At 45.5% G+C, this 22,940-nt stretch overlaps 1 protein-coding gene across 2 annotated transcripts in view; it reads right to left on the bottom strand.

The window, feature by feature from the left end:
* ABL1 (ABL proto-oncogene 1, non-receptor tyrosine kinase) overlaps window positions 1-22,940 on the bottom strand; it is a 263,258-nt gene that overhangs the window by 212,830 nt on the left and 27,488 nt on the right. The gene's annotated exons all lie outside the window — the stretch shown is intronic.

Here is a 22,940-nt window from a genome sequence, read left to right as displayed (position 1 = left end):
AAGATGGGTATGATAAGGGACCAAAATGGTAGGGACCTCACAGAAGCAGAAGAGATTAAACAAAGGTGGCAAAATTATACAGAAGAACTATACAAGAGCGAGCTTAACATCCCTGATGACCACAATGGGGTAGTTACTGACCTGGAGCCAGACATCCTGGAATGTGAAGTCAAATGGGCCTTAGGAAGTCTGAGCAACAATAAAGCTAGTGGTGGTGACAGCATTGCAGTTGAACTATTCAAAATCTTAAAGGATGATGCAGTAAAAGTGCTACACTCAATATGCCAGCAAATTTGGAAAACTCAACAATGGCCACAGGATTGGAAAAGGTCAGTTTACATTCCAATCCCAAAGAAGGGCAATGCCAAAGAATGTTCAAACTACCGCACCATTGCACTAATTTCTCATGCTAGCAAAGTTATGCTCAAAATCCTACAAGCTAGGCTCCAGCAATATGTGGACCGAGAACTTCCAGAAGTACAGGCAGGATTTCGAAGAGGCAGAGGAACTAGAGATCAAATTGCCAACATACGCTGGATCATGGAGAAAGCTAGGGAGTACCAGAAGAACGTCTACTTCTGCTTTACTGACTATGCTAAAGCCTTTGATTGTGTGGAGCACAACAAATTGTGGCAAGTTCTTAAAGAGATGAGAATACCAAAGCATCTTATTTGTCTCTTGAGAAATTTATATGCAGGTCAAGAAGCAACAGTGAGAACTGAACATGGAATCACTAACTGGTTCAAAATTGAGAAAGGAGTTCGGCAAGGCTGTATACTGTCGCCTTGCTTATTTAACTTGTATGCAGAGCACATCATGAGAAATGCGGGATTAGAGGAGTCACAAATTGGGATCAAGATTGCAGGGAGAAATATCAACAGCCTCAGATATGCAGATGATACCACTCTAATGGCAGAAAGTGAAGAGGAACTAAAGAGCCTGTTGATGCGGGTGAAGGAGGAGAGTGCAAAAGTTGGCTTGAAACTCAACATCAAGAAAACAAAGATCATGGCATCCGGCCCTCTCAATTCATGGCAAATTATATATTCATAGAATCATAGAGTTGGAAGGGGCCATACAGGCCATCTAGTCCAACCCCCTGCTCAACGCAGGATTAGCCCTAAGCATCCTAAAGCATCCAAGAAAAGTGTGTATCCAACCTTTGCTTGAAGACTTCCAGTGAGGGGGAGCTCACCACCTCCTTAGGCAGCCTATTCCACTGCTGAACTACTCTGACTGTGAAATTTTTTTTCCTGATATCTAGCCTATATCATTGTACTTGAAGTTTAAACCCATTACTGTGTGTCCTCTCCTCTGCAGCCAGCAGAAACAGCATCCTGCCCTCCTCCAAGTGACAACCTTTCACATACTTAAAGAGGGCTATCATGTCCCCTCTCAACCTCCTTTTCTCCAGGCTGAACATTCCCAAGTCCCTCAACCTATCTTCATAGGGCTTGGTCCCCTGGCCCCAGATCATCCTCGTCGCTCTCCTCTGTACCCTTTCAATTTTATCTACGTCCTTCTTGAAGTGAGGCCTCCAGAACTGCACACAGTACTCCAAGTGTGGTCTGACCAGTGCCGTATACAATGGGACTATGACATCTTGTGATTTTGATGTGATGCCTCTGTTGATACAGCCCAAAATGGCATTTGCCTTTTTTACCGCTGCATCACACTGCCTGCTCATGTTTAGTTTACAATCCACAAGTACCCCAAGGTCTCGTTCACACACAGTGTTACCTAGAAGCGTATCCCCCATCCAGTAGGCATGCTTTTCATTTTTCTGACCCAGATGCTTACCCAGATTCTTCCACTTATCTTTATTAAATTGCATCTTGTTCTCATTTGCCCATTTTTCCATTGTGTTCAGATCTCGTTGAACTCTGTCTCTATCTTCCGGAGTATTTGCCAGTCCTCCCAATTTGGTGTCATCTGCAGACTTGATGTGTAGTCCCTCCAGATGGGGAAGAAATGGAGATAGTGACAGATTTTATTTTCCTGGGCTCCAAGATCACTGCAGATGGGGACTGCAGCAAAGAAATTAAAAGACGCTTGCTCCTGGGGAGGAAAGCTATGGCAAATCTAGACAGCATCCTAAAAATCAGAGACATCACTCTGCCAACAATAGTGCGTTTAGTCAAGGCTATGCTATTCCCAGTTGCAATGTATGGCTGCGAAGGTTGGACCATAAGGAAGGCCGAGCGTCAAAGAATTGAGGCTTTTGAACTCTGGTGCTGGAGAAGACTCTTGCGAGTCCCTTGGACTGCAAGGCGAACAAACCGGTCAGTCCTCGAGGAGATCAGCCCTGACTGCTCTTTAGAAGGCCAGATCCTGAAGATGAAACTCAAATACTTTGGCCACCTTATGAGAAGGAAGGACTCCCTGGAGAAGAGCCTAATGCTGGGAGTGATCGAGGGCAAAAGAAGAAGGGGACGACAGAGAATGAGGTGGCTGGATGGAGTCACTGAAGCAGTAGGTGCAAACTTAAATGGACTCCGGGGAATGGTAGAGGACAGGAAGGCCTGGAGGATCACTGTCCATGGGGTCGCGATGGGTCGGACACGACTTCGCACATAACAACAACAATGCACATGAACGCTTATATCCAGAATTATACATTGGCCTTTGAAGTCCCCACTTGGTCTTAAAAGTGCCACTGAATTCAAACTTTGTTGTGTTGCTTCAGAACAACACTGCTTCCCATCTGAATCACTCTCTTTGTATTTGAACTATAAGTAAAGGTAAAGGTAAAGGTAAAGGTAAAGGTATCCCCTGTGCAAGCACCGAGTCATGTCTGACCCTTGGGGTGACGCCCTCCAGCGTTTTCATGGCAGACTCAATACGGGGTGGTTTGCCAGTGCCTTCCCCAGTCATTACCGTTTACCCCCCAGCAAGCTGGGTACTCATTTTACCGACCTCGGAAGGATGGAAGGCTGAGTCAACCTTGAGCCGGCTGCTGGGATCGAACTCCCAGCCTCATGGGCAAAGCTTTCAGACGGCTGCCTTACCACTCTGCGCCACAAGAGGCTCAAAGGTAAAGGTATCCCCTGTGCAAGCACCGAGTCACGTCTGACCCTTGGGGTGACGCCCTCTAGCGTTTTCATGGCAGACTCAATACGGGGTGGTTTGCCAGTGCCTTCCCCAGTCATTACCGTTTACCCCCCAGCAAGCTGGGTACTCATTTTACCGACCTCGGAAGGATGGAAGGCTGAGTCAACCTTGAGCCGGCTGCTGGGACTGAACTCCCAGCCTCATGGGCAAAGCTTTCAGACAGCTGCCTTACCACTCTGCGCCACAAGAGGCTCTTTTGAACTATACTCTTTTGAACTATTTGAACTATACTGCAGAGTAGATGCAGAGCAGTCATGAAGACAGCAGATGAGTGTCTCTCCCACCCCGTATTCTACATATTTGATTGTTTTAATTAATTAATTCATTATATTTATATACTGCCCTAACCTGAGGTTCAGCATGGTTTACATAAAAACATAAAAACAGGGAACAATACAGATAATTCAGTAGTCATAAACAATAAGAATACAGTGATAACAAATAGAACAGTATAATAGAACAGTAGAACAATGGTGAGAAAATACATTCAGCTGCAGCATACTGACAGAATATGTGGGAATTTTAATATTTGTACCAGTGGCAGTCAACACAGTTGGAGCTTGATGAGTTTATGTTGTACACTGGTAGTCCGCCATTCAACTATTGACTGTGGCCAACCTTCCCAAGCTGTTTAACTTTGGTGAAAAACTGAATTAATAATTTGTCCCCTGAGATGAACAGTTTGGTTGATACTCATTCCAAATGTACAGTGAAGTGGAGGGGCCTGTCTATTAACCTAGTATGTTTTTGTTTCATCCCTTCAAGGAACTCAACATGGGGTAGGTGATTCTACCATCAGCATTTTATCCTCCCATCCACCCTGTGAGCTGCATTAGATGAGGGAATTGACTGCCTTAAGATCATCTGCTGAGATTTGTAGGGAAGTGGAGATTTGACCCCACATCCTAAATCATGGCTCTGGTAATCTAACCCCTGTCTAACATGGTACCAAGGATATGTAATCCGGGGTAAAACATCTGTGTGTTGCTGTGGGCTTGTAGAATCCAGTGAGTACCGCCCCCCCCCCCCCGGTGTATCCCAGTTCTTTAATTGATAACCAGCAAACTCACTGGTCTCTCTGAATGAAGTTGTCTGTGAAGGGTCAAGATCCTGACTTTTAACCTCAATATGACCTGCCAGTAGGGTCAACAATGTTACTCACTCTGCATCCCACAGTTGTTCTTGACTGGCTACTGCAAGGCCAACATACCTCCCTAGGTTGGGGGGCAGATCTGACCTCTAATAACCCATTGCTTCTGTATTGGATAGCTTTTCAGTTTTTGCTTGGCCTTGACATGCAAGCAGGCTTGAGACCTCAAGAAGTGTGATTGCTTTTATTTGCTGAAGTGTTTCTTTTTTCTTTTTTTGTAATTTTTTAAAAAACAAGAAGAGTTGATTCTTATATGCTGCTTTTCTCTATCCAGAGGAGTCTCAAAGTGGCTGACAATCGCCTTCCCTTCCTCTCTCTACAACAGGCACCCTGTGAAGTAGGTGAGGCTGAGAGGGTCTGTTCTGTAAGAACAGTTCTCAAGGCTGTGAGTAGCCCAAGGTAACCCACCTGGCTGCATGTGGATGAGCAGGAAATCAAACCCGGCTTGCCAGATGATACCAAGCTTGTTTCTGAAAGTGTAAGGACTTGAACATAAAAAAAAAATCTGAAGTGAGGGACTATCGGGTTGTTTTAAACAGCTTGCTGGACAGTCACACAAGCACACAGGAAGAGTCAATTGTTCTGCCTTGTTCTCCAGGAATTGTGCTGTAGCCATGAGTTTTGTCTCTGGCTATTTCTGAAAAGGTCATTCTGATTATAAGTATCTCTCTTGACACTAGAGCTCTTAGTGTTTGAACTTTGTCATCTTTGGTTGGCAGACAGATTCTCCTAATTTAAGAACATCTTCATTGAATAAGTCCAGAATATAAGCATGCTAGGCAACTACTCTTACCTAGCTGTGTTTGGAGTCTCCCTCCCTGATGTACATTTTGTCTAACAGTATCCCTACTGCATTTGGCATTCTGGCATTTTTCATTCTGGAAAACTTGTATTTAGGAAAAAAAAGTGAGTACATGTATGTTAAATATTCAGTAGTGCTCTCAAATATATACTGATTTGGGAATTGAGATTGTGGGTGTAATTTAAATTGTTCAAAGCTGACGTCTTGTGTACTGAGTGTTTTTTTAATGCTTTCTCCCTGGCTGCTTTTGAAAATGTCTTCTTGATGAGAAATGTCTCTCTTGACATTGCCTAATTAGAGGTCTGCATAAAGTTTCTTAATTAGGGGCAGTTTTAACAATTGAAATAAGAGAAAAGAGTTGCCATCTGTTTGTTCTTTGTTTATAATTTGAAACAACCCCAATTGCTGCTTGAGGGAGCAGCTTCTCTTCATCTAGTTAAGTCTCAGTTGTTTTCAACGGACGGCATTCTCTGGGGTGGGAGGGGAGTCTCCTTTGCAGTAGGCACGATGGAGAGAAAGATGATGTAGTTGCAAGTATAATTGGGGGGGGGGCAGAGTTAATCAGATGGCCTCCCATCAATATCTGTGTGTGGGGGGAGAAGGATGTAGTTTAATTGGTGTTTTCCTCTTGGACATTTGTATATTCTTGTGATGCAGTGGGAGAAGGGCTGGACTTGTCAATCTATAGGGCCCCATACAGTGCAGGAACGGGAGCAGGCAAAAGGGGATATTGTGCAGCTCATTATCAATAATAGCACAGACCCTAGTCAGTTCAAATGGCACATATTATCACATTTCCTGTGTGGGCAGGGAGGACGCTGTCCAGAAGAAGGCCCTGGTCTCCTTTAATCAAGTGCCAAGAATTTCCCCAAGAGCAGATATGAGACTACAGTGCTGTATGGCTTGGGGAATTGGAACCTGACATTCTGAAGGCTAGAATATTTCCCAGGCTGTACCAAATTACACCCAGAGCCATATATTTCATATATATTCACAAGGACTTAATTGTGGCATCCAAAACCACTACAGCATAATAAGTGCTATGCTGGCTCACTGTGATTGCCTGTTTGCTCTTTGTAAAACCAGTTCTGTCTTTGGGTTCTCCCTCTTCTCTGCTGTGGTACAGTTGAATTAACATATTTCCCAGTCGGGACCTTCTTAAAGCACACCCAGAGGGGCAGTAGACTGTTACAGCCTCTTGGATTAGCGGTTGAACCAGAAGGACGTTCTCTTGGTTCTCGTTTAACAAGACTTTCTGCTCCACATCATGACTCAGATTACAATAATAATAGCTGTATTTTTTGTGGCTCCTGCTGGCTCTCAACACTATCATGTAATTGTTGTGGCTGTAGCACTTAATAGCAGTTGTCCGTTGTGCGCAGACCAGACGTGACATTCCACACAGTAGACATCTGTCATTTGATGGCACTCAGTATTTGGAATAGAAGGATGGCTTTACATCCTCTTTGAAAGATAGTAAAAAATGCTCTGCCTTGTGTTTTCCTGGTAGGCAAGGATTTAGGGACTTCAAACTTACGTTCTGCTTGTTCCACTAAACAGCAGTAAGAGAAGGCTTTTTAGTTCTGTATTACATGTTAGGAACTTGCTGGGTATTCAGGTTTCAGAACAATTAAATTCCATTTAGACACAGACAATTGCTTGTTGATCTCGTCACACACACACCCAGCTCCTACCAGCTCCTGTTTTGGGGGGAAAGTTTGATCCAGGTTCTCTAGTTTGATACAGTTCTTCTGACATCCTAGTGATGGTAGCCAGCTGGATTGGGGTTTGTTTACCTCCTGTGAACTGGGATTTGAAAACACGAAATTTTAACCAACTCCCATGTGCTGAGGTGCCTGCTCGCCAACAGAGTCAGAGCTCAATCAGTCTAGAAAGCTTTTCAGCAAGTTTCACATGTACAGAATGAGGCAGAATGAGTAAACTGAGGCAGAATGAGTAAACTGCATCCATGAGCATGATAGCATGCTCTATTAGTTACCAGTCTGGAATTAATGGTGCCATTTAATTGGTCAGAGTTTGGGTGGCTACCAATTACTGTGTTCCTAACTTCAATATCCCAGGCTAGCTTGATCTTGCCAGTCTTAGAAGTTTGGAGAGACCCACCAAGGAATATCAGGGTCATGGGACAGAGGCAGGCAATGGCAAACCACCTCTAGAATCATGGAATCAAAGAGTTGGAAGGGACATCCAGGGACATCTAGTACAATCTCCTGCACAATGCAGGAACTCACAACTACCTGCCTACCCACGGTGACCCCAATTTCATGCCCAAGTGATTCCCTCCCCCCAAGTATCTCCAGAATCCAGCCTGGCCTGGAGGAAATTCACCTACTATGCCACAGTGGCAATCACCAATCCCCTAGGTATGCAAGGAAGGGCCACAAGAGACAAACACTGGCACATTTCTTCCTGCCCACCCATTCTGCTTAAGTTCATAATATCAACATTTCTGTGACTATCTAGCTTGTGCTTCAGAACTTCCAAAGAAGGAGAACCCATCACTGCCTGAGGAAGCCTGTACCACAGAGGAACTGCTCTAATTGTCAGGAAATTCTGGATGTTTAGCCAAAAATTCATTTGAATTAATTTCAACCCATTGATTCTGGTTCCACCCCTCTGAGGCAAAAGAAAACAACTCTGCTCCATCTTCTATATGGCAGCCTTTCAAGTATTTGAAGATGGTTATCATATCATCTCTTAGTCACCTTCTCTCCAGGCTAAACAGACTAAGCTCCCTCAACCTTTCTTCATATGACTTGGTCTCCAAACCACTCACCATCTTCATAGCCCTCCTCTAGATATACTCTAGTCTCTTTACATCTTTTTTCAGTTGTGATGTCGAAAACTGAGCATAGTATTCCAAGTGAGGTATCATCAGAGTGGAGCAAAGTGGTAGCATCACCTCACGTGACCAGGACACTATACTTCTTTTTATGCAGCCCAAAATCCCGTTTGCCTTTTTAGATACCAAATTACACTGCTGATGCATGTTCCTTGTCTGGTCTAATAAGACCCCTAGATCCTTTTCACAAATACTATTGCCAAGACAATTCTCATCCATCCTATAGTGATGAATTTTATTTTTCCTACCTAAATGAAGAACTTTACATTTATCACCATTGAAATTTATTTTAGCCCAGTTTTCTAGCCTGTCAAGGTCATCTTGTATTCTGATTCTGTATTCTGGTGTGTTTGCTACTCCTCCCAGTTTAGTGTCATCTGCAAATTTAATAAGCACCCCCTCTATTGCAATTAGGGTTGTGTGTGGCGGCGTACAAATTGGCCAATCCAGGCCAATGCAGCCAGCGTCGCTCCGCGAGGGGGGGGAGGAGAGGTGCGGGAGCTGGTGTGCAACCCAGCACACACACGCAGGTGCGGAGCTCCATGCGCCGCCTGATGCACCAGCACCCTCTTCTCCCCTCCCCAAAGGACTGGCTGCGTCAGCCTGGAACATCCAATTTGGACGCCACCTCACACAACCCTAGTTGTGATCTGTTAACCAGTTCTTGATCCATATAATAGGATCCATACTGCATTTTACCAACTTGTCAATTAGAATATCATATGGAACCTTATCAGAAGCCTTACTGAAATCAAGGTAAACTATGTCCACAGCATTCCCATTTTCTAGCAAGGTAGTAACTTTCTCAAAAAAAAAGAGATAAGGTTAGTCTGACATGACTTTTTCTTGAGAAAGCCATGCTGACTCTCAGTAATTACAGCCATCCACTCTAGCTGCTCAAGGATCGACTGATGATTTGTTCTAAAATTTTGCCAGCTATAGAAGTCAAACTGGCAGGTCAGTAGTTACCCAGATCCTCCTTCTTGAAGTTAAGAACAACATTTCCCCGCCTCCAGTCTTCAGGCACTTCACCTGTTCTCTAAGTATTGTGAAAAATAATGGACAGAGACTCAAAAATTACACCTGCAATTTCTTTTAGTACCCTTGGGTGCAATTCATCTGGCCCAGAAGACTTTGTTTCATTTAAAGAAACAAGGTGTTTATAGACTACCCTTACCATGATCCTAGGCCACATCTTCCATCCCTCATCACTTGAAATGATTTTGCCAATTTGACCATGATTCCCCTCACAAGAGAAGACTGAGGAGAAGTAGGAATTGAGTAGTTCAGCCCTCTCTTCATCACCTGTTATAATGTCCCTTTCTTGTCCCTGCAATTGTTCTTCTATGTCCCTATTCTTTTTCTTATTTTGGACATTTTATATATATAGTAGCTGCAAAGCCCGTTCATAAGAACGGACTTTGCAAGGCCCTCACCCAGGTGCCTAGGGGACAGCAGTCCCGCTGGTGGTTCCTTTGGCCGTGGCTAATACTCTTGGCCACGGCAAGTGCTCTTGCTGCGGCCCAGGGTAAGGAAGCTCCACCCCAACCTTGCCCCAGCAAGCTCCCTCAGCCGCGGCAAGCACTCTCATCGTGGCCCGGGGAAGGGAGGCTCCCCCCCTCCCCACACTTGCCCTGGCAGGCTCCCTGAGCCGCGGCAAGCGCTCTTGCCACAGCCCATGGAAGAGAGGCTTACTCCCTTGACCTGGCAGGCTCCCTGGGCCTCGGCAAGCGCTTTCTGCCAGAATAATTTTTTAATTGCACCAGTACTTTATTGTGCATTTAAAAAGATGTTATTGATATGGGCAGATCTTGAATGAGTTGCCTGGAAAATAATGCCAAGATATTTATACTGTTGGACTTGTTCTATTAAGGTGCCATTTAGTTTCCATATATGAGATTTAGGTCTCTTACCACATACCATGATCTTGGTCTTATCGTGGTTAATTAGCAGGGTATTCAATTGACTGTAGGAGTTTAGCGCTCTTAAGGCTCTTCTCAGTCCTATAGGGGTTCTGGCAAATAAGGCTAAGTCATCAGCATATGTGAGATGTGTCTTCCCTCAACTTTTGGTGGGTGGAAATTTGGTTTCATCAGAGATTGGTCAATATCGTTTATAAAGAAATTGAAAAGGAGAGGGGCTAAGATACAGCCCTGCTTAACTCCCTTTCCGGAGTTAATTATATTAGTTGGTCTTGGGGAGTACACTTAACTCAAATAGCTGTGTTTTTGTATAAGGTTTTAATTAAGAAAAGTAGACGTCTATTGATGGATGTCCTTACTAATTTGGCCCATAGCAAATTTCTAGAAATGGAATCAAATGCAGATTTAAAATCAATGAAGGCAATATAAAGGGAGGACACTGTTTTAGATAAATATTTAGCTATCATGTGGTGAAGTTAACATACAGTGGCCTTTCTTTTCTAAATCCTCCTTCTTCCTCTATGAACAGGTTTTCTTCCTCTAGCCAGTCTTGGAATTTCCAACTTAAATGCCTTAAATATAATTTGCTTAATGTACTCAATGAACATATAGGCCTATAGTTCTGTGGGTCATTCCTGTTTCCTTTTTTGTAGATTGGAACCACCACTGCAAACTCCCACCCTTTCAGAAGTCTGCTTGATCTGTCAAATACTGTGAAGAGATTGGCTATTACCGGTATCCACCAATCGACGTTTCGCTGTATCAAATCTGGGGGTACTAGATCATAGCCAGGAGCTTTATCTGATTTCAAAGATCCTATCAGCTCCCTTATTTCTGCCTGGCTGACAGATTGGCTTCCACTTCCACTTCAGTATCCATTGACTGAGGAATATTCAACTCAAGCACAGAGTATAGTGACCCAGGAAATGAAACTGTCAGCAAGACAAGTTAAGAATTTAACAGAGTTTGTATTTTTAGCAGAGTTGGTCCTCCAACAGATATCTGGCTAATTGAAGTCACCCATGACCTCCGTTTTTGAAAATTGTGTAATTTGGTCTAGCAGTATCTCATTCAAGTCCTCTGAATGGCTTGGTGGTCTATAGCAGACACCCACAATAATACCATTCTCATTTCCTACTCCTTTTATATTTTCTCAAATACACTCAACTGAACTTTCATGCTCAGGGACCTGTATTTCTTCACAAGTATAAAGATTCTTAACACATATTGCTACACCTCCTCCCTTCTTTTCTTGTCTATCCCTTTTGAATAGATTCTACCTCTTGATTCTAGTATTCCAATTGTGAGTATTATCCCACCAAGTTTCTATAATTTCTAATAATCCATCCTTTGTGTGCCTCATGGTTTTGGTTTTTGAACTTCCTTGTAAGCTAGTAGTTCCCTGCTAATATAACTTTCCCTGTTGATTTGTAATCTTCACATCTTCAGTTCTTGCCATCACACCAAGTTCTGAGTTTACATCTCGCTCCCCCTTTGTGTTTAGTTTAAAGCCCTCTTCACCAGGTGTTCAAGGGTTCTCCCAAAATACTTTTTCCATCCCTTGTGAGGTGCACAACGTCTCCTGTTAGTAGCCCCTCATATTGGCACCGTAGACCATGATCCAGAAATCCAAACCTTTCCTGATGAATTTTTGAGACCGTATAAGTTTTTTTGGGACAATCTGCCACCAATTTCCAAAACTGAGAGGGATCCCTATGAAGTATCGCTTTTCTGATTTGCTCCCAGTCTTCCAGCATGTCCTTTTTCTTTCTGATATCATATTTGTTGTATTTTTGTTTTAGCTGTTTGATCTCCATTAGTAGATACCACATATGTGTCATCGCCCTTTAGCTAAGTATTTGAAGAAATTGAGGTCCTGTTATGAGAAACATCAGATTAAAATGATACTAACTGTGACTCAGCCATTATTGTAAAAGTAGCTAAGCTTTGCTGGCAATTTTAAATGAAAATCGTTCCATGATGGAATCTGTAACTGGAATTGTTTAACATTTTAGTTTTATGCTTTGCCATTTTATGCCTATAAAGGTAATGTGAATCTGACTCATCTTGGAAAAGGTTTGTTCACAGATATTTGTAGTGCCAAAGACCGTGAACATGCCTGCAGCAAATTTCTGTAGGTTGATAAATATATCAGAATAAAAATCTGACTATTTTCTTTGTCTATGAGATGATCACCTACTTGCAAATCAATTAGTTCTATCTGAAAAATGTTACTTACAACTTCTGGTGCTACTTCAAATGGATTCTGAAACATTCTTATTTCCTTTCCAAGCTTATGGCAATCAGTGAATCCACCTGCAATAGGTTCAGTACTTTGATGTGTCTTTCAACATTGAATTGTCAAATCCCATCCTTCTCAAATTTTAGTCCATTGCAGCATTAGAAGTTTGAAAAGTTACCTTCACTAACTTGCTTCACAAAAATGTTTAGTTTTGTTTCAGAAGCTTTCAATTCAGTATACATGTCACAAGCTTTCCTTCCCCCCGTAACCTTAGATTCAATTTATTCAGATGCTCTGTGCTATCCTTTGAGAAAGCCAAATCAAAAATCCATTCAGGGTCAGAAAGTGCTTCTTGACCTGTTCCTTTCACCTTAAGAAAGACATCGGTTTCATGATGAAGAGTCAAAAAACATTTGTCTCTGCGAAGCCATCTGACTTCTGTATGGTACAATACATCCCCATCTTCTGCATCTATTTCTGATTGAAAATTTTGAAACTGATGATGAGCAAAGCCATGATGCCGGATGCATTTAATGCTGGATACAACAATGTGCTTTACAGTTTCCCACTGAAGAATCTTACTACACAATTAATCACTTTCAATTAATCCCACCTCAGACCAAGATTTTCTACTGATTACACACCTTTTCTGCAGTTGTGCCTTTCAAACTCTGCCGTGCACACAACTCTTCTGTGATTCTGAAGTTCGAATCTTATCTCCCTGATAAAAAATTAGGAGTTGAGCAGTGTCTATAACATCATTGCTCTCCTCTAATGCCAAAGAAAAAAAATCAAAACTTTTTTCTTTGACAACCAGTGACACATGCAGCTCTTCTCCTAGTTCCTCAACACAACTGGTAATTGTAGTTGCAGGTAAACTGAGACAACTAACACAAGATACCTTCTCAGGGCACATTTCCTCCATTACTTTATGCACTTTTTAACAAATTCACCATCAGAGAATGGTTTACCACTCTCAGTAATACATTTAGCAAGACGACAGCTGGCTCTCACAGTAGACAGGTTCTCCTCAACATGCTTTTAAAAACTATTTTGCTGCAAAAACTTTGAGTTTTTAAAGAGAGATTATCTTGTTCACTTGTACCTCTCCTTGGTACATTGAGTAGCTCTTGTGACAGGATTCAAAGTGCCTTTTAATATCATACTCCTTTAATACTGAGACAGTTTCAAGACATAGCAGGCAAATTGCTTTATCCTTGTTTAAAACAAGTATTGAGTAGCCCATTTGTCATTAAAGACATTGTGCTCATCTGCAATTTTTCATTTCTTTGAAGCAGAAAAGCTACTGCCCCTATGTGACCATCAGCCGTTGCGGAGGCTGAGGGCCCAAAAAAGAAAGAGCACTCCATGGCGTGCCAAAGCCTGACAGAGGGAATTCCCATCCTCCCGGTGATGCACGCCGCTCACCTGGGGGAAGGTGTGGTAGACAGCAGCCTACTTAAAAGGAGCCACGCTGCTCGCTTAAGCCCCTTCAGCGCTGCCTTCCTAGTGCGCCGGTTTCATTTGTTTTGGGTCCGCCCATTGCGACCACCACCAATAGCCGCGAGCTCCTGGCTCCATTGTTCAGCTAAGTGAAAGGGAGGGGTTTTGGGTACCGTGGGTTTTCGCAGGAGGGGCCCTTCTTATCTCTCTATTCTCGGCTCTTCACCTGCTTTGTGTTGAGAACAAATTGTTAAAACGGGTTCCAGTTTCTCTTCTGTAAATTATGGCTACAGTGGCATGGAGAGGTGCCTCTGGGGGCAGCTGCCGTCGCACAAGCAAGACAGCCTTTCTTTCATCATCCCTGGTATTGGCGGTGCTGGAGGCCTCCCCCAGAGGCGGGAACCCACACCCGCACCAGCCTCTCATCCTCTCACTTGCACAGAGGGGCTCATCTGCAAGTGCGAGCCTGTGTGCAAGCTGGCAAACCGTCTTTTCCTCAGCCCTGGCTACAATCCTGTGGAGGGGCTCTTCACGTGGTGACTTGAATAGGAGCAGGGGCCCGTGTATGAGCCATGCAGCTGTCCCCTCTTCAGCCCCTATTACATCGCCAGCAAGGGGCTAATCTGGGTGCAGGAGCTCGTGCGCCAGCCAACCTCACTCAAGCCGGGTAGCCGTGCCGGATTTGGGAGGGGAGCCGCTGGGTCACAACAGAGGTGGCGTCGCATGGCCCGCTTTGCTTCATCTTCACCTGCAAAGCGCATAAGGAAGGCAGCCGTGTCTCTGGCCCAACGTGGGCAGGTGCGGTTTGCCCCGCCTTCTCAAGACCTCTCTGATTCCGAGGCCAACGTCATGGGGTCTTTTGCATCATTTGAGGGCCTGATATAGAATTCTATATCAATTCTGTTTCCACTGATGGGACAGGAGGGAGTTTGCCTGATGGTAGGAGGATGCTGGGGGAGGTTGGGCAAGAGGACCCCTGGAAGGCTGTTCACAGGAGTGGCCACCATCCTCGTTTCCGCCAGGGGGGGCCCACCGCCTACCCACAGAACTTTGCCTCTTCAGTGGGCTGGGGACACCCTATTTGGGAGCCAACTTTCCCAGCCTGTTTGGGGGGCCCACAAGGGTTCCACCCACTTTTCAGGGACCCCCTGGGGTTTTGGGACAGGCTGGGGTACATTCCCACAATTTGGATTCTTGCCTTGGTGGGCCTTGCTAGTGGAGCGGCACCTTTGCCTCCTCCTCTCGTCCCTGGGAATATAGGCATTTGTCAATGCCATCTGGCCCCGGGGGGTGGAGCTGGGCCAGGTGGAGAGTTCCCAAACCTCCCAGATTTCTTTCTTCCAGCACAGGTGAGCCTCCTGATATGGCAGTTGGCACCACTGCACCACTGCAGGGAGGGGAGGTAGTTCATTGCGTGGCCACTGGTCAGCCCCCCTAGAGGAGGACTGGACTGCACCTGACATCGACCCTGTGGCTGGAGGCAAAGGCAAAAAGTGGTCCAAGAGCACTGTTTTGCGGCACCAGTCCAGGTCTTCTAGCAGTGATTCTGCGTCCTCAGAGGAAGAAAACAGGATAGGGTGGTGGGACCCCGAATATTGGATTCAAATTCGTTCCCAGTGTTCTGTCATGACTGCTTCAATGCTGTTGCAAGCTGCGGGAGTGCTGGAAAAAATTCTACGGCCCCACTTGTCGGGTTGACCCACCAGAGGGTTATAAAGTTTGTGACGTACCCCCAGGTAACCACTTGTCTCTGAAACTTTGGGGGAAAACCTTGAGTAGGTGTTATGTGGGTATGTTTAAATTCATTAGCCCAATCAAAAGGGCAGCGTGGACTATCGTGAACGGGAAAAAGAATGAGACTTGGGTCTATGATGGGAAACGGTCATTGTGGGCTTGAATGTGAGGTTTCGCTGAATACCTTAGACTGGTCACTTCGGTGTTCCCTGACAGGGGCCTTCACTTGGGCCACCACCTGTGTAACGTTTTGGATGCAAGGGCACTTGGGGGTGAGGCTGCCACCGTCAGCTATGATAAACCTTTTCGGAAAAGGGCATCAAGCAACCAATGGCCAGATGGGACAGGCTGAACCCTGACGTCTGGCTCCTGGCTTTTGGTCCCCGGCAGAAGGCAGCCAGTGCTGCTAAGAGAACTCGCCCTTCCCTACGCAAAGATTCGCAGGGCGTGTGTTGGGAGTACAATCAAAGTTCTTGTGACAGGAAGAAGTGCAAGTATACACATGCATGTGAGGGTTGTGCTGGTTCTCATCCCTAGACAGAATGTGTTTGGCGGCTCTTTCGGTGGAGCCAGCCCATGCCCAAAAAAGGAGAGAACACTGGAGTCACTGGGGAAGGTAAGCCCTCCGTCCCCTGAACCCCATTCATTGCTGTCCAAGGCCCCATTCCCCATACATCTCTCCATTTTGCTCCCTTTGCTCTTGACCTACCGTGACAGGGCATCAGTGGCCTATCTGCAGGAGGGCTTCACCTCTATGGTTTTTTACGGGAGAGCGGGTGGCCACCACCTGTTTGAATCTGAAGTTAGCACGGTTGATGCCGTATGTAGTCGAGGCTAAGCTGCAGAAGGAGCTTGCAGCAGGCCGAGTTGCGGGCCCGTACCAGGTTCCTCCTTTGCTGAACCTCAGAGTGTCCCCATTGGGGGTGGTTCCGAAGAAGGCATTGGGGGAGTTTCTCTTCAGACACCACCTTTCATACCCAAAGGGCAACTCGGTAAACAACTTCATCAACCCTGCCCTTTGCACTGTTCGGTACGCTTCCTTTGACCACCTGGGGGCTTTAGTAAGGGCGTGTGGGCCTGGGGCCCTCATGGCTAAGAGTGATATCAGGTCCGCCTTCTGACTTATAGCGGTTCATCCTGAGGATTTTTCTCTGCTTTGGTTCAAATTTGGTGGGATGTGGTATGTGGACCGGGCCATGCTCATGGGCTGCTCAGTAGCTTGCCTGCCATTCAAGGCCTTTAGCTCCTTCCTGGAGTGGGTTTTAAGGTAATGAATGGTTCCCCCTTCATCATGCATTACCTCGAGGATTTCTTGTCGTTGGTGCCGCACGGACTGAATATGTGGACCGCTTGCGGGTCTTTCAGGAGCTAATCTTAACACAGCCCACGGCGACTAAATAAAGCTGTAAAGGAGTTAGGGTGGGCTCTGTCCGGGATGAGGAAGGGTGCCGATTGGCCCCTTCCTCTGGACAGACCATCGGCCGGGCCAATCGGCAGGCACAAAGCGCCTGCCGATTGGCCCGGCCGATTCCCACCCTACTAACAAGGAAGTAACTGCGTGCGCAGGCGGGCAGTTGCCCTGCCAGTCCCCAGCCTCAAAAAGGTTGGGGACCACTGATCTAGACATACAGATGTCTTGCTGTCCTGGTCAGAATGAATCAGGGGAAAGACGGTGAGGAATGCTGTATGTTGGGTAAGAATAGTTTTTATGACTAAAAAACAACAAGAGGGAAATCTAGGTTGTTGGAGGCCATGGGATAGGCCTGTGGTCTTGGACTTTTCAGCGTGCCTTGGGAAGGATGGGTTTTTGTACCAGTTACATTAGAGTGTTAGCTGAGCTTCCATATTTGCTCAGCTCCCAGTAGATGAGTGGCTTTCATTTTTTTACCCTTTAGGAAGAATTTCTTCCACATTGGTTTGTTGGCCAGGGAACTCTTGTGCAGGATCTGGGGGTGATGCAGTGTTTCTCATGAAGACACATCTCTGTCTGGTTGAACTTCATTGCTGCTTTGGGACCAGGTGCCCAACCTGGAAATTAGCTAGGATTCTTCTGTGTCTACCTGTTACTTGAGGGGGATTGGTAACAGTTGTCCCTTAGGGAAGCTTCTGTACCAGTACTGACTTTCTCATTTGGAAAAACCTATGAAAAACCATCACCTTCTGCAGTGATATTGTGCCCCATTGCCCAACCCTGCTCTTGAAGGCTGAAGAATCTTTTCACTCTCCTTCCTGCCCCTTTGAGTCGCTTGACATCACAACAGGAGATGGACAGGTTTTGCTTAGTTTGCTGCCGAGCTCTCCATCTGATCTGTATCACTGGTGTTTTCTAGCACTTTTTACCTGAACCTGGTATTGTCTGCATACTTGGAAGAAGCTTTGGTCCTAGACCCATCCCAGTCTGGTTTCAGGCCTGGCCATGGGGTAGAAACAGTGCTAGTTACCTTGATGGATGACCTATGTCGCCAGCTGGACCGGGGCGGATCGTTGCTGCTTATATTATTAGATCTCTCAGCAGCGTTTGACACAGTCGATCATGAGCTTTTAGCTCATCACCTCGCCGTTGCTGGGATCAGAGGGAATGCCCTTCAGTGGCTGATCTCCTTTCTCTGGAATCGCGGACTAAGGGTAGCATTAGGAGAGCTCATCAAGCTGTCACCAACTGGCTTGCGGAGTCTCCCAACGGGTAATTCTCTCTCCAACCCTATTTAACATCTTTATGCGCCCTCTTGCCCAGCTGGTGCGGTGGTTTGGGCCTGGTTGTCACCAATATGCTGATGATACCCAGCTCTTCCTCCTGATGGATAGCCGCCCTGACTTTCCCCCAGAAACATTAGCCAGCTGCATGGAAGTGGTGACGGGATGGCTCAAGCAGAGTTGTCTGAAGCATAACCCTTCAAAGACAGAGGTGGCTGGGCAGGAATGGCCCAAGTGAGGAAGTGCACCTACCCAATCTGGATGGAGTGCAGCTAAAAGCGGCCCACTCCGCCAGGAGCCTGGGAGTGATACTTGATGCCTCCCTCTCAATGGAGGCTCATATCACGATGGTAGCACGGCTGGCATTTTACCACCTTTGCCAAGCCAAACTACTAGCGCACTACTTGGCCCCGGAACACCTAGCCACAGTGATCCACGCGACGGTCATCTCTAGGCTGGACTTCTGTAACTTGCTCTATGCTGGCCTGCCCTTATCCTTGTTCCAAAAACTGCAACTGGTCCAGAACGCGGCTGCCAGAGTCCTCACAGCAACACCTCAGAGGTCCCACATCCAGCCCATCCTCCTGCAGCTGTGCTGGCTCCCGGTTGAATTCCGGATCAGGCTTAAGGTGTTGGTTATCACCTTTAAGGCTATACGCGGTCTGGGCCCAGTATACCTGAGGGACCACCTACACTCCTCAAAGAGTCTTATGCTCTGCTACTTCAAACCTCCTGGTGATCCCTGGCCCCAAGGAAGCCCACGTGACCTCAACCAGGGCCAGAGCTTTCTCCATCCTGGCCCTCACCTGGTGGAACGAGCTCCCAGAGGAGATCAGGGCCCTGACGGAACTTGAACAGTTCCGCAGGGCCTGCAAAAGGGAGCTCCTCCAACAGGCATTTGGTGGAGGTCAACCTGCACCATCACTTCCCAAGGGCCCTCCTCCTGAGCCCCCTCCTATGGCACCCAACATAATGCTGCCCAACCCACTGGTGGAGGTTGACCCAAACCATCGCTTCCAATTGGCCCCCAAGCTCCTCCCCCCCTACTACGACTGACACCAATTCGCCTTACCCACTGGTCCCAGTAAGAGTTGAGCTGAGGGTCCTGCAATTCCATTTTCTAATGTTATTGTTATGATCATGTTAAGTTATTGTTATGCTATTACTGTTATTACTGTTATCACCTGTTACCATATGTTATCTGTATCTTTTCTTGTTCCCTGTAAACCGCCCTGAGCCTTCGGGGAGGGCGGTATATAAATATAATAAATAAAATAAATAAATGCTTTCCACGGGTCTTAGATGACTAAGGATTGAAGCCAGGCAAACAGGCATTAGTAGGTTTCCTTTATTAATAACGTATGTTTCCATTACTCTCAAATTGGATTTGTTAGCAGCAGGATTTTAAAAATGCACCCTTTTTTAAAATAAAAATACAGTAGATCAAAGTGAGTTGAACTGCTCAAGGTAAAGGTCCAGATGGTTGCCTTGCGAGGGTAGCATACTCTGCATTAATAGTGGGAACACAAGCTTGAGTGAATTGCCTCAAACTCAGGAATCATGTAGCTAGATAGATCAAGATGGGGAGCCGTGTTAGTCTGGTTGTAGCAGCAGAAAAGGACAAAAGTCCAGCAGCACCTTAAAGGCCAGATGTCTGGAAGCAGTGACAAGCTGGATCAAGCAAAGCCATCTGAAGCTTAATCCTTCAAAGACAGAGGTCATGTGGTTTGGTAGGAAAGTGAGGAAGTGTGACTGCCCAACCTAGTTAGGGTGCAACTGTCAATTGCACACTGAGCCAGGAATCTGGGCATGATCATGGATACCTCCCTCTCCATGGAGGAACAGATCACAAAAGTAGCTTGGCTGGCATTCTTCCACCTACGTCAAGCCAAGCTACTAGCACTGTACCTGGCCCCAAAACACCTAGCCACAGTGATCCAGGCAACAGTCACCTCTAGGCTGGATTTCTGCAATTCGCTCTACATGGGCCTATCCTTATCCCTGACCCAGAAACTCCAACTGGTGCAGATTGCGGCAGCCAGGGTTCTTACAGGAACACCCTGGAGGGCCCACATTCAGCCCATACTCCAGCAGCTGCACTGGCTACCAGTTGACTGCTGGATTCGGCTTAAGGTTTTGGTAATTACCTTCAAGGCCCTGAGTACATGAGAAACCGCATTTCTACCTATGCCCCACAAAGAGCATTACGCTCCACCAACAAACTGATGATCCCTGGCCGCAGGGAAGCTCATTTGTCAATGACTAGAGTGAAGGCGTTCTCGGTCTTGGCCACCACCTGATGGAATGAGCTCCCAGATGACATCAGGGCCCTGCCGAAGGTGAAACAATCTTATAAGGCCTGCAAAAAGGAGCTCTTCCATCAGACTTTTAGTCAAGACAAGTAAACAAGCCACCAATCATTAACTAGACGCCCCCATCAACTGCACCAACAGAAAAATGGAAACACAGTGCAAAGTAATTGTTGGTTGTTGGGTACTGATTGTTAAATTACATTGTCCAATACAAGTTTCACTGTTGAATATGTATTTGAATCAAGATGTTTATTGTAGTGCATTGCTTTATGAGAGTTACAATGTGAACTCCCCTGAGCTGAAAAGGAGGACAGTATATAAATATAATAAATAAATAAATTCATAAAATAAATAACACAACTGTGATGGGGGGAAAGCCTTTTGTGAGTCACTTCTCAATTATCTCAAATTATTGTGGGGCAGTTTCGGTTTGACCAATCAGCTGGGTTCAGGTCAAAATGTTAAATGGTTTAAATAGTTAATTATTTAATGTTCAGCGTTGTTGAGGTTGATGCAGTTACTGAGTTTGTGTTTGTCAAATTGGATTCGCCTCCTCTGAACTGCCCTGAGCTGCAAGGGAGGGTGGTATAAAAATGTAATAAATAAATGCAGCTAGGATGGGAGTCTGTCCTCAGCACCAACCTGCTTCTTGAGAGTTTCTTCCAGGAAGCAGGTTGGTGCTGAGACTGAGGACAGGTGGATTCCCATTGTAGCTGCAGTTGAAGAAGTGAGAAGTGACTTACAAAAGCTTCTTCGCAGCCACAAATTTTGTTAGTCTGTAAGGTGCTCCTGGATATTTGCTCTTTTCAGGAATCATGTGTGAATCTGCACACCAGCATCACTCTCCTCGCCTGGTATGCATATGCTGCCTCAGGTGGTACATTCACCCTGGCAGAAATTGGAGGCAAGTAGGACTGCTAAGTCCACCAGGAAGTCCGGCTGTGTGAGCCTCATGATTGGGAGTCGCGCAAGGAACAGTTTGCATCTTTCATAATAACATCTGAGAAGGCTGGATTTCTATCTCAATCCTGTGAGTTGGTTTGTATTCAACAAAGATATGTGAGTGGGCAGGAGGTTGCCAGGGCAGATCTTTACAGCTGTTTTTTATTTTGTTTTGTGTCTCGTTGCGTGGGTGGGCATGTGGCAGACAGAACTGCCTGTTTTGCTGCACAGTAAGATCAAATAAGAAAAATCTCATTTTTATTTTCTTCCTGTTGTCCTTGTGCTGCTGTCCCCAGTGTGATTTTTCAGTTGTGCAGATCTTACACACAGAAAATGCTGTGTAGAAGACATTATGCATTTGGCTTTCCTCTATTTCCTTAGTTAGGGAGAAGCTGAATTTTCTCATCATGATTAGAAAATCTCAGGAGCCAGCTTTGAGGAACTTTCCTTCCTCACAAAGTCCTTTCTAGCTCTGACAGGTGTTTCTTCCATATACAGTGGTCATTGGGCCATGTAATGCACAAGTGTGTCGTAGTAGTGAACTAGGAGACCAAAGTCTGAATCCTCACTCTGCCATGGATACTTATTTGGTGACCCTCTCTCAGCCGAATCTATCTTACAGGGTTGTTGTGAGGATAAAATAAAGGAGAGAAGAATGATGTATGCCACTTTAGGCTCGCAGTGGGGAGAAAGGCAGGGTATAAATGAAGGGAATACTCTCTCCAGACAGTATTCCATCCAATCTTGTAGAAGCACCTTGTCAAAGAGTTCTCTTTCTTATACGATTTCAGTGTCAATTTGGCTTGAAAATAAGAAAGGGACCTCTCTTTCTGCTGCTCATTCCTGTGCCATAGAGTTTCTGGACTAGTTTTATACTTGGCTTATAAGGAACAGCCCCAATCCAGGCACTGACCTACACACATTTTAAAGGATTTTAAAGGATCTTGGAAAAGTAAAAGTTGCTACGACAAGCTTGGAAGGAATACTGAGAGAGTAAAAATGGAAATAAAATGTGTTAAGAGGAACGATGCCACTAGCTGGGCTAACTCAAACATTCACTGTAATACTCCATTAGTAGAAGCCCACATCAGACCTAGTGTATTCTTTCCATCTTTTGAAAGAGAGAAGGCAGGAGTTGGGAGTTGATCAGGTAAGTCACCTGGCAGGCTGCAGGGGAGAAGCTGGGTAATTTCAGGTTCCTGAGAAATGGCCAAAAGTTTTAAGAAAGAGGAAGTAAGAGAGATATGTAAGTGAGGAGGTAGCATTCTCCCCCTACGGGGTGAGGAGATCTTCTGCGTGATATCCACTGTTACATCAGGGAGGCAGGATTTGGGTTCTTCTTCCTGTCACCACTAGGTGGGAGTTGCCCCAGGCTCAGTTCATTTCTTGCTTCAGTAGGCAGAACAGTGAAACAGGCAGCATGCAGGTGTTCTCTTAATTTTATTCATTCTATACTAAGCTATAACCAATAGTCTAATCTTTTCAGCTATATTCTGAATCTTTATCTAAGGTATTTATTATTGACAGAGTGGTAGACTAATGGCAGTGAGAGAGAAGCTGTTACAGGCACGATCTCTCACAGAGGATTGGCTGCAGAGGAAAGGACACGCAGTAATGGGTTTAAACTACAAGTACAACGATATAGGCTAGATATCAGGGAAAGTTTTTTCAGTCAGAGTAGTTCAGCAGTGGAATAGGCTGCCTAAGGAGGTGGTGAGCTCCCCC

The sequence above is a fragment of the Paroedura picta genome, chromosome 12, assembly GCF_049243985.1.
Source record: "Paroedura picta isolate Pp20150507F chromosome 12, Ppicta_v3.0, whole genome shotgun sequence".
Lineage (NCBI taxonomy): Eukaryota > Metazoa > Chordata > Lepidosauria > Squamata > Gekkonidae > Paroedura > Paroedura picta.
The sequence above is the reverse complement of the archived record's forward strand: the minus strand, read 5'-3'. Positions and strand labels throughout refer to the sequence as shown.